The sequence below is a fragment of the Hippocampus bargibanti genome, linkage group LG19, assembly GCF_051943395.1.
Source record: "Hippocampus bargibanti isolate YZ-2025 linkage group LG19, ASM5194339v1, whole genome shotgun sequence".
In the NCBI taxonomy this organism is placed as follows: domain Eukaryota; kingdom Metazoa; phylum Chordata; class Actinopteri; order Syngnathiformes; family Syngnathidae; genus Hippocampus; species Hippocampus bargibanti.
The window spans coordinates 15,780,160-15,790,203 of NC_142752.1; the positions used below are offsets into that span (position 1 = coordinate 15,780,160).

Sequence of the window (10,044 nt, forward strand, 5' to 3'; positions counted from 1 at the left end):
GAGGCCGAAGGGGAACCAGCAAAGTCGGGCAGGCGGCGCTGGAGGTCGGCGTCTGGTGCCAGAGTTCCAGACCGGGCATTCGCGGAGGTCTTGAGGCCGAAGGGGAACCAGCAAAGTCGGGCAGGCGGCGCTGGAAGTCGGCCTCTAACATTTCCCAAGTGTTGAAATTTTTCTAAGTGTCAAGCAGGTCACCCATGAAGGTTGTGAGGCCGAGAGGGAACCAGCAAAGTCGGGCAGGCGGCGCTGGAAGTCGGCGTCTGGTTCCAGAGTTCCAGAGTTCCAGACCGGGCATTCGCGGAGGTCTTGAGGCCGACAGGGAACCAGCGAAGTCGGGCAGGCGGCGCTGGAAGTCGGCCTCTAACATTTCCCAAGTGTTGAAATTTTTCTAAGTGTCAAGCAGGTCACCCATGGAGGTTGTGAGGCCGAGAGGGAACCAGCAAAGTCGGGCAGGCGGCGCTGGAGGTCGGCGTCTGGTTCCAGAGTTCCAGACCGGGCATTCGCGGAGGTCTTGAGGCCGACGGGGAACCAGCAAAGTCGGGCAGGCGGCGCTGGAAGTCGGCCTCTAACATTTCCCAAGTGTTGAAATTTTCCCAAGTGTCAAGCAGGTCACCCATGGAGGTTGTGAGGCCGAGAGGGAACCAGCAAAGTCGGGCAGGCGGCGCTGGAGGTCGGCCTCTGGTGCCAGAGTTCCAGACCGGGCATTCGCGGAGGTCCTGAGGCCGAAGGGGAACCAGCAAAGTCGGGCAGGCGGCGCTGGAGGTCGGCGTCTGGTTCCAGAGTTCCAGACCGGGCACTTGCGGAGGTCTTGAGGCCGAAGGGGAACCAGCAAAGTCGGGCAGGAGGCGCTTGAGGTCGGCCTCTGGTTCCAGAGTTCAAGACCGGGCACTCGCGGAGGTCTTGAGGCCGAAGGGGAACCAGCGAAGTCGGGCAGGTGGCGTTTGCCTCCGGCCTCTATCCTCCAGGCGCCAGACCGGCTACCTACGGAGGTGTTGAGGCCGGGAGGCAAGCGCCATCGGCGGCCGTTCAAGTGCGGGAACTACCAGGGGCGCGGCGACTTGGGGAGCGGCGCTGGGGGGAGAAAAAAAGCCCGAGACAAAGCCTCAAAGCCGGGTAAAAAAAATTCGGGAACTACCAGGGGTCGTGGCGACTTGGAGCGCGGCGCTGGGGGGAGAAAAAAGCCGGAGATTAAGCCTCAAGGCCGGGGAAAAAAAAATTGGGAACTACCAGGGGTCGTGGAGACTGGGAAGCGGCGCTGGGGACTAAAAAAAGGAAAAAAGAACCCGAAACCAAACGCCTCCCAGGCGGACTGAGCTGAAGTCAAACGCCTCCCAGGGAACCAGAGCTGGAGGTAAACGCCTCCCAGGCGGCGAGAGCCGAAGGCAAACGCCTCCCAGGCGGCGAGAGCCGAAGGCAAACGCCTCCCAGGCGGACCGAGCTGGAGGCAAACGCCTCCCAGGGAACCAGAGCTGGAGGTAAACGCCTCCCAGGCGGCGAGAGCCGAAGGCAAACGCCTCCCAGGCGGACCGAGCTGGAGGCAAACGCCTCCCAGGGAACCAGAGCTGGAGGTAAACGCCTCCCAGGCGGCGAGAGCCGAAGGCAAACGCCTCCCAGGCGGACCGAGCTGGAGGCAAACGCCTCCCAGGCGGCGACAGCCGGTCCCCAGACGCCGCCCGGGGAACCGCGTCGGGTGGGACTGAGCTGGAGGATGGAGCAGCCTCCCTGGAAGTCTGACAGCGGGGGTTTGCGGAGGTCTCCAAGCCGGCTATCAAGCACCAAAGGCGGGCATGCGTGGGGGAATCTCGGCCTCCAGTTTTGAAATATTTTCTAAGTGTTGGAGCTCCAGCAAGACGGCGAACGCCGGTCCCCAGACGCCGCCCGGGGAACCAGAGCTGGGGGGGGAGTGAGCTGGGGGATGGAGCAGCCTCCCTGGAAGTCTGACAGCGGGCCAGCCGGACCCCAGACGCCGCCCGGGGAACCAGAGCTGGGTGTAATTGAGCTGGAGGGTGGCGCAGCCTCCCTGGAAGTCTGACAGCGGGGGTTTGCGGAGGTCTTCAAGCCGGCTATCAAGCACCAAAGGCGGGCATGCGTGGGGGAATCTCGGCCTCCACTTTTGGAATATTTTCTAAGTGTTTGAGCTCCAGCAAGACGGCGAACGCCGGTCCCCAGACGCCGCCCGGGGAACCAGAGCTGGGTGTAATTGAGCTGGAGGATGGAGCAGCCTCCCTGGAAGTCTGACAGCGGGGGTTTGCGGAGGTCTTCAAGCCGGCTATCAAGCACCAAAGGCGGGCATGCGTGGGGGAATCTCGGCCTCCACTTTTGGAATATTTTCTAAGTGTTTGAGCTCCAGCAAGGGGGCGAGAGCCGGTCCCCAGACGCCGCCCGGGGAACCGCGTCGGGTGGTTTGCGGAGGGACTGAGCTGGAGGGTGACGCAGCCTCCCTGGAAGTCTGACAGCGGGGGTTTGCGGAGGTCTCCAAGCCGACTATCAAGCACCAAAGGCGGGCATGCGTGGGGGAATCTCGGCCTCCACTTTTGGAATATTTTCTAAGTGTTTGAGCTCCAGCAAGGGGGCGAGAGCCGGTCCCCAGACGCCGCCCGGGGAACCGCGTCGGGTGGGACTGAGCTGGAGGGTGACGCAGCCTCCCTGGAAGTCTGACAGCGGGGGTTTGCGGAGGTCTCCAAGCCGACTATCAAGCACCAAAGGCGGGCATGCGTGGGGGAATCTCGGCCTCCACTTTTGGAATATTTTCTAAGTGTTTGAGCTCCAGCAAGGGGGCGAGAGCCGGTCCCCAGACGCCGCCCGGGGAACCGCGTCGGGTGGGACTGAGCTGGAGGGTGACGCAGCCTCCCTGGAAGTCTGACAGCGGGGGTTTGCGGAGGTCTCCAAGCCGACTATCAAGCACCAAAGGCGGGCATGCGTGGGGGAATCTCGGCCTCCACTTTTGAAATATTTTCTAAGTGTTTGAGCTCCAGCAAGGGGGCGACAGCCGGTCCCCAGACGCCGCCCGGGGAACCGCGTCGGGTGGGACTGAGCTGGAGGATGGAGCAGCCTCCCTGGAAGTCTGACAGCGGGGGTTTGCGGAGGTCTCCAAGCCGGCTATCAAGCACCAAAGGCGGGCATGCGTGGGGGAATCTCGGCCTCCAGTTTTGAAATATTTTCTAAGTGTTGGAGCTCCAGCAAGACGGCGAACGCCGGTCCCCAGACGCCGCCCGGGGAACCAGAGCTGGGGGGGGAGTGAGCTGGGGGATGGAGCAGCCTCCCTGGAAGTCTGACAGCGGGCCAGCCGGACCCCAGACGCCGCCCGGGGAACCAGAGCTGGGTGTAATTGAGCTGGAGGGTGGCGCAGCCTCCCTGGAAGTCTGACAGCGGGGGTTTGCGGAGGTCTTCAAGCCGGCTATCAAGCACCAAAGGCGGGCATGCGTGGGGGAATCTCGGCCTCCACTTTTGGAATATTTTCTAAGTGTTTGAGCTCCAGCAAGACGGCGAACGCCGGTCCCCAGACGCCGCCCGGGGAACCAGAGCTGGGTGTAATTGAGCTGGAGGATGGAGCAGCCTCCCTGGAAGTCTGACAGCGGGGGTTTGCGGAGGTCTTCAAGCCGGCTATCAAGCACCAAAGGCGGGCATGCGTGGGGGAATCTCGGCCTCCACTTTTGGAATATTTTCTAAGTGTTTGAGCTCCAGCAAGGGGGCGAGAGCCGGTCCCCAGACGCCGCCCGGGGAACCGCGTCGGGTGGGACTGAGCTGGAGGGTGACGCAGCCTCCCTGGAAGTCTGACAGCGGGGGTTTGCGGAGGTCTCCAAGCCGACTATCAAGCACCAAAGGCGGGCATGCGTGGGGGAATCTCGGCCTCCACTTTTGGAATATTTTCTAAGTGTTTGAGCTCCAGCAAGGGGGCGAGAGCCGGTCCCCAGACGCCGCCCGGGGAACCGCGTCGGGTGGGACTGAGCTGGAGGGTGACGCAGCCTCCCTGGAAGTCTGACAGCGGGGGTTTGCGGAGGTCTCCAAGCCGACTATCAAGCACCAAAGGCGGGCATGCGTGGGGGAATCTCGGCCTCTACTTTTGAAATATTTTCTAAGTGTTTGAGCTCCAGCAAGGGGGCGACAGCCGGTCCCCAGACGCCGCCCGGGGAACCGCGTCGGGTGGGACTGAGCTGGAGGATGGAGCAGCCTCCCTGGAAGTCTGACAGCGGGGCTTTGCGGAGGTCTCCAAGCCGACTATCAAGCACCAAAGGCGGGCATGCGTGGGGGAATCTCGGCCTCCACTTTTGGAATATTTTCTAAGTGTTTGAGCTCCAGCAAGGGGGCGACAGCCGGTCCCCAGACGCCGCCCGGGGAACCAGAGCTGGGGGTGAATGAGCTGGGGGATGGAGCAGCCTCCCTGGAAGTCTGACAGCGGGGGTTTGCGGAGGTCTCCAAGCCGGCTATCAAGCACCAAAGGCGGGCATGCTTGGGGGAATCTCGGCCTCCACTTTTGGAATATTTTCTAAGTGTTTGAGCTCCAGCAAGCGGGCGAACGCCGGTCCCCAGACGCCGCCCGGGGAACCAGAGCTGCGGGGGAGTGAGCTGGGTGATGGAGCAGCCTCCCTGGAAGTCTGACAGCGGGCCAGCCGGACCCCAGACGCCGCCCGGGGAACCAGAGCTGGGGGGTAATGAGCTGGAGGATGAAGCAGCCTCCATGGAAGTCTGACAGCGGGCCAGCCGGTCCCCAGACGCCGCCCGGGGAACCAGAGCTGCGGGGAGAGTGAGCTGGGTGATGGAGCAGCCTCCCTGGAAGTCTGACAGCGGGGGTTTACGGAGGTCTTCAAGCCGACTATCAAGCACCAAAGGCGGGCATGCGTGGGAGAATCTCGGCCTCCACTTTTTGAATATTTTCCAAGTGTTTGAAGTGAACGCCGGTCCCCAGACGCCGCCGGGGAACCAGCAAGCCTCCATGGCGACAGCGAGCCGGTCCCCAGACGCCGCCCGGGGAACCAGAGCTGGGGGGGAGTGAGCTGGAGGATGGAGCAGCCTCCCTGGAAGTCTGACAGCGGGGCCAGCCGGACCCCAGACGCCACCCGGGGAACCAGAGCTGCGGGGGAGTGAGCTCCACTTTTGGAGCATTTTCTAAGTGGAAGTCCGGGGGAGCTGGAGGATGGAGCGACAGCCAGCCGGACCCCAGACGCCGCCCGGGGAACCAGAGCTGCGGGGAGAGTGAGCTGGGTGATGGAGCAGCCTCCCTGGAAGTCTGACAGCGGGCCAGCCGGTCCCCAGACGCCGCCCGGGGAACCAGAGCTGGGGGGGAATGAGCTGGAGGATGGAGCAGCCTCCCTGGAAGTCTGACAGCGGGGCTTTGCGGAGGTCTCCAAGCCGACTATCAAGCACCAAAGGCGGCCATGCTTGGGGGAATCTCGGCCTCTAGTTTTGAAATATTTTCTAAGTGTTTGAGCTCCAGCAAGACGGCGAATGCCGGTCCCCAGACGCCGCCCGGGGAACCAGAGCTGGGGGGGAGTGAGCTGGGTGATGGAGCAGCCTCCCTGGAAGTCTGACAGCGAGCCAGCCGGTCCCCAGACGCCGCCCGGGGAACCAGAGCTGGGTGTAACTGAGCTGGAGGATGGAGCAGCCTCCCTGGAAGTCTGACAGCGGGGCTTTGCGGAGGTCTTCAAGCCGACTATCAAGCACCAAAGGCGGGCATGCGTGGGGGAATCTCGGCCTCCACTTTTTGAATATTTTCTAAGTGTTTGAGCTCCAGCAAGGGGGCGAACGCCGGTCCCCAGACGCCGCCCGCGGAACCAGAGCTGGGGGGGAGTGAGCTGGGGGGTGGAGCAGCCTCCCTGGAAGTCTGACAGCGGGCCAGCCGGACCCCAGACGCCGCCCGGGGAACCAGAGCTGCGGGGAGAGTGAGCTGGGTGATGGAGCAGCCTCCCTGGAAGTCTGACAGCGGGGGTTTACGGAGGTCTCCAAGCCGACTATCAAGCACCAAAGGCGGGCATGCGTGGGGGAATCTCGGCCTCTAGTTTTGAAATATTTTCTAAGTGTTTGACATCCAGCAAGGGGGCGAACGCCGGTCCCCAGACGCCGCCCGGGGAACCAGAGCTGCGGGGAGAGTGAGCTGGGTGATGCAGCAGCCTCCCTGGAAGTCTGACAGCGGGCCAGCCGGACCCCAGACGCCGCCCGGGGAACCAGAGCTGTGTGTAATTGAGCTGGAGGATGGAGCAGCCTCCCTGGAAGTCTGACGGCGGGGGTTTACGGAGGTCTCCAAGCCGACTATCAAGCACCAAAGGCGGGCATGCGTGGGGGAATCTCGGCCTCCACTTTTGGAATATTTTCTAAGTGTTTGAGCTCCAGCAAGACGGCGAACGCCGGTCCCCAGACGCCGCCCGGGGAACCAGAGCTGGGTGTAATTGAGCTGGAGGATGGAGCAGCCTCCCTGGAAGTCTGACAGCGGGGGGTTGCGGAGGTCTCCAAGCCGACTATCAAGCACCAAAGGCGGGCATGCATGGGGGAATCTCGGCCTCCACTTTTTGAATATTTTCTAAGTGTTGGAGCTCCAGCAAGACGGCGAACGCCGGTCCCCAGACGCCGCCCGGGGAACCAGAGCTGCGGGGGAGTGAGCTGGGTGATGGAGCATCCTCCCTGGAAGTCTGACAGCGAGCCAGCCGGTCCCCAGACGCCGCCCGGGGAACCAGAGCTGCGGGGGAGTGAGCTGGAGGGTGACGCAGCCTCCCTGGAAGTCTGACAGCGGGCCGGCCGGTCCCCAGACGCCGCCCGAGGAACCAGCGCTGGGTGTAATTGAGCTGGAGGATGGAGCAGCCTCCCCGGAAGTCTGACAGCGGGGGTTTACGGAGGTCTCCAAGCCGACTATCAAGCACCAAAGGCGGGCATGCGTGGGGGAATCTCGGCCTCCACTTTTTGACTATTTTCTAAGTGTTGGAGCTCCAGCAAGACGGCGAACGCCGGTCCCCAGACGCCGCCCGGGGAACCAGAGCTGCGGGGGAGTGAGCTGGGTGATGGAGCAGCCTCCCTGGAAGTCCGACATCGGGCCAGCCGGTCCCCAGACGCCGCCCGGGGAACCAGAGCTGCGGGGGAGTGAGCTGGAGGATGAAGCAGCCTCCCTGGAAGTCTGACAGCGGGCCAGCCGGTCCCCAGACGCCGCCAGGGGAACCAGAGCTGGGTGTAATTGAGCTGGAGGATGGAGCAGGCTCTCTGGAAGTCTGACAGCGGGGGTTTGCGGAGGTCTCCAAGCCGACTATCAAGCACCAAAGGCGGGCATGCGTGGGGGAATCTCGGCCTCCACTTTTTGACTATTTTCTAAGTGTTGGAGCTCCAGCAAGACGGCGAACGCCGGTCCCCAGACGCCGCCCGGGGAACCAGAGCTGCGGGGGAGTGAGCTGGAGGATGGAGCAGCCTCCCTGGAAGTCTGACAGCGGGCCAGCCGGTCCCCAGACGCCGCCCGGGGAACCAGAGCTGGGGGGGGAGTGAGCTGGGTGATGGAGCAGCCTCCCTGGAAGTCTGACAGCGAGCCAGCCGGTCCCCAGACGCCGCCCGGGGAACCAGAGCTGGGTGTAATTGAGCTGGAGGATGGAGCAGGCTCTCTGGAAGTCTGACAGCGGGGGTTTGCGGAGGTCTCCAAGCCGACTATCAAGCACCAAAGGCGGGCATGCGTGGGGGAATCTCGGCCTCCACTTTTTGACTATTTTCTAAGTGTTGGAGCTCCAGCAAGACGGCGAACGCCGGTCCCCAGACGCCGCCCGGGGAACCAGAGCTGCGGGGGAGTGAGCTGGGTGATGGAGCAGCCTCCCTGGAAGTCTGACAGCGAGCCAGCCGGTCCCCAGACGCCGCCCGGGGAACCAGAGCTGGGGGGGGGGAGTGAGCTGGAGGATGAAGCAGCCTCCATGGAAGTCTGACAGCGAGCCAGCCGGTCCCCAGACGCCGCCCGGGGAACCAGAGCTGGGTGTAATTGAGCTGGGTGATGGAGCAGCCTCCCTGGAAGTCTGACAGCGGGGCTTTGCGGAGGTCTCCAAGCCGACTATCAAGCACCAAAGGCGGGCATGCTTGGGGGAATCTCGGCCTCTACTTTTGAAATATTTTCTAAGTGTTTGACCTCCAGCAAGGGGGCGAATGCCGGTCCCCAGACGCCGCCCGGGGAACCAGAGCTGGGGGGGAGTGAGCTGGGTGATGGAGAAGCCTCCCTGGAAGTCTGACAGCCGGTCCCCAGACGCCGCCCGGGGAACCAGAGCTGGGTGTAATTGAGCTGGAGGGTGACGCAGCCTCCCTGGAAGTCTGACAGCGGGGCTTTGCGGAGGTCTCCAAGCCGACTATCAAGCACCAAAGGCGGGCATGCTTGGGGGAATCTCGGCCTTCACTTTTTGAATATTTTCTAAGTGTTTGACCTCCAGCAAGGGGGCGAACGCCGGTCCCCAGACGCCGCCCGGGGAACCAGAGCTGGGGGGGAGTGAGCTGGGTGATGGAGCAGCCTCCCTGGAAGTCTGACAGCGGGCCAGCCGGACCCCAGACGCCGCCCGGGGAACCAGAGCTGCGGGGGAGTGAGCTGGGTGATGGAGCAGCCTCCCTGGAAGTCTGACAGCGGGGGTTTGCGGAGGTCTCCAAGCCGACTATCAAGCACCAAAGGCGGGCATGCGTGGGGGAATCTCGGCCTCCACTTTTGGAATATTTTCTAAGTGTTGGAGCTCCAGCAAGACGGCGAATGCCGGTCCCCAGACGCCGCCCGGGGAACCAGAGCTGCGGGGGAGTGAGCTGGAGGGTGACGCAGCCTCCCTGGAAGTCTGACAGCGGGCCAGCCGGTCCCCAGACGCCGCCCGGGGAACCAGAGCTGCGGGGGAATGAGCTGGAGGATGGAGCAGCTTCCCTGGAAGTCTGACAGCGGGCCAGCCGGTCCCCAGACGCCGCCCTGGGAACCAAAGCTGGGTGTAATTGAGCTGGAGGATGGAGCAGCCTCCCTGGAAGTCTGACAGCGGGGGTTTACGGAGGTCTCCAAGCCGACTATCAAGCACCAAAGGCGGGCATGCGTGGGGGAATCTCGGCCTCCACTTTTGGAATATTTTCAAAGTGTTGGAGCTCCAGCAAGGGGGCGAATGCCGGTCCCCAGACGCCGCCCGGGGAACCAGAGCTGGGGGGGAGTGAGCTGGGTGATGGAGCAGCCTCCCTGGAAGTCTGACAGCGGGCCAGCCGGACCCCAGACGCCGCCCGGGGAACCAGAGCTGGGGGGGAATGAGCTGGAGGATGAAGCAGCCTCCATGGAAGTCTGACAGCGGGGTTATTTAAAGTGTATATGTGTGAAATATGATCCAAGTGTTGATTTGACAGGTTTTATAAAGTGTATAAGTGTGAAATATGATCCAAGTGTTGATTTGACAGGTTTTATAAAGTGTATAAGTGTGAAATATGATCCAAGTGTTGATTTGACAGGTTTTATAAAGTGTATATGTGTGAAATATGATCCAAGTGTTGATTTGACAGGTTTTATAAAGTGTATATGTGTGAAATATGATCCAAGTGTTGATTTGACAGGTTTTATAAAGTGTATATGTGTGAAATATGCTTTAAGTGTTGACTTTGAGAGGTTTTATAAAGTGTATAAGTCTGAAATATGATCCAAGTGTTGATTTGACAGGTTTTATAAAGTGTATATGTGTGAAATATGATCCCAGTGTTGACTTTGAGAGGGTTTATAAAGTGTATATGTGTGAAATATGATCCAAGTGTTGATTTGACAGGTTTTATAAAGTGTATATGTGTGAAATATGATCCCAGTGTTGACTTTGAGAGGTTTTTTAAAGTGTATATGTGTGAAATATGATCCAAGTGTTGATTTGACAGGGTTTATAAAGTGTATATGTGTGAAATATGATCCAAGTGTTGATTTGACAGGTTTTATAAAGTGTATATGTGTGAAATATGATCCCAGTGTTGACTTTGAGAGGTTTTTTAAAGTGTATATGTGTGAAATATGATCCAAGTGTTGATTTGACAGGGTTTATAAAGTGTATATGTGTGAAATATGCTTTAAGTGTTGACTTTGAGAGGTTTTTTAAAGTGTATATGTGT

At 60.8% G+C, this 10,044-nt stretch overlaps 1 long non-coding RNA gene across 1 annotated transcript in view; it reads left to right on the forward strand.

The window, feature by feature from the left end:
- LOC148884108 (uncharacterized) overlaps positions 1–51 on the forward strand; it is a 40,823-nt gene extending 40,772 nt beyond the window's left edge. Inside the window, exon 3 of the long non-coding RNA XR_016118500.1 lies at positions 1–51. This exon is cut by the window's left edge and continues 693 nt beyond it. This is a non-coding gene — a long non-coding RNA (uncharacterized LOC148884108).
- Positions 52–10,044: the final 9,993 nt, after the last annotated feature.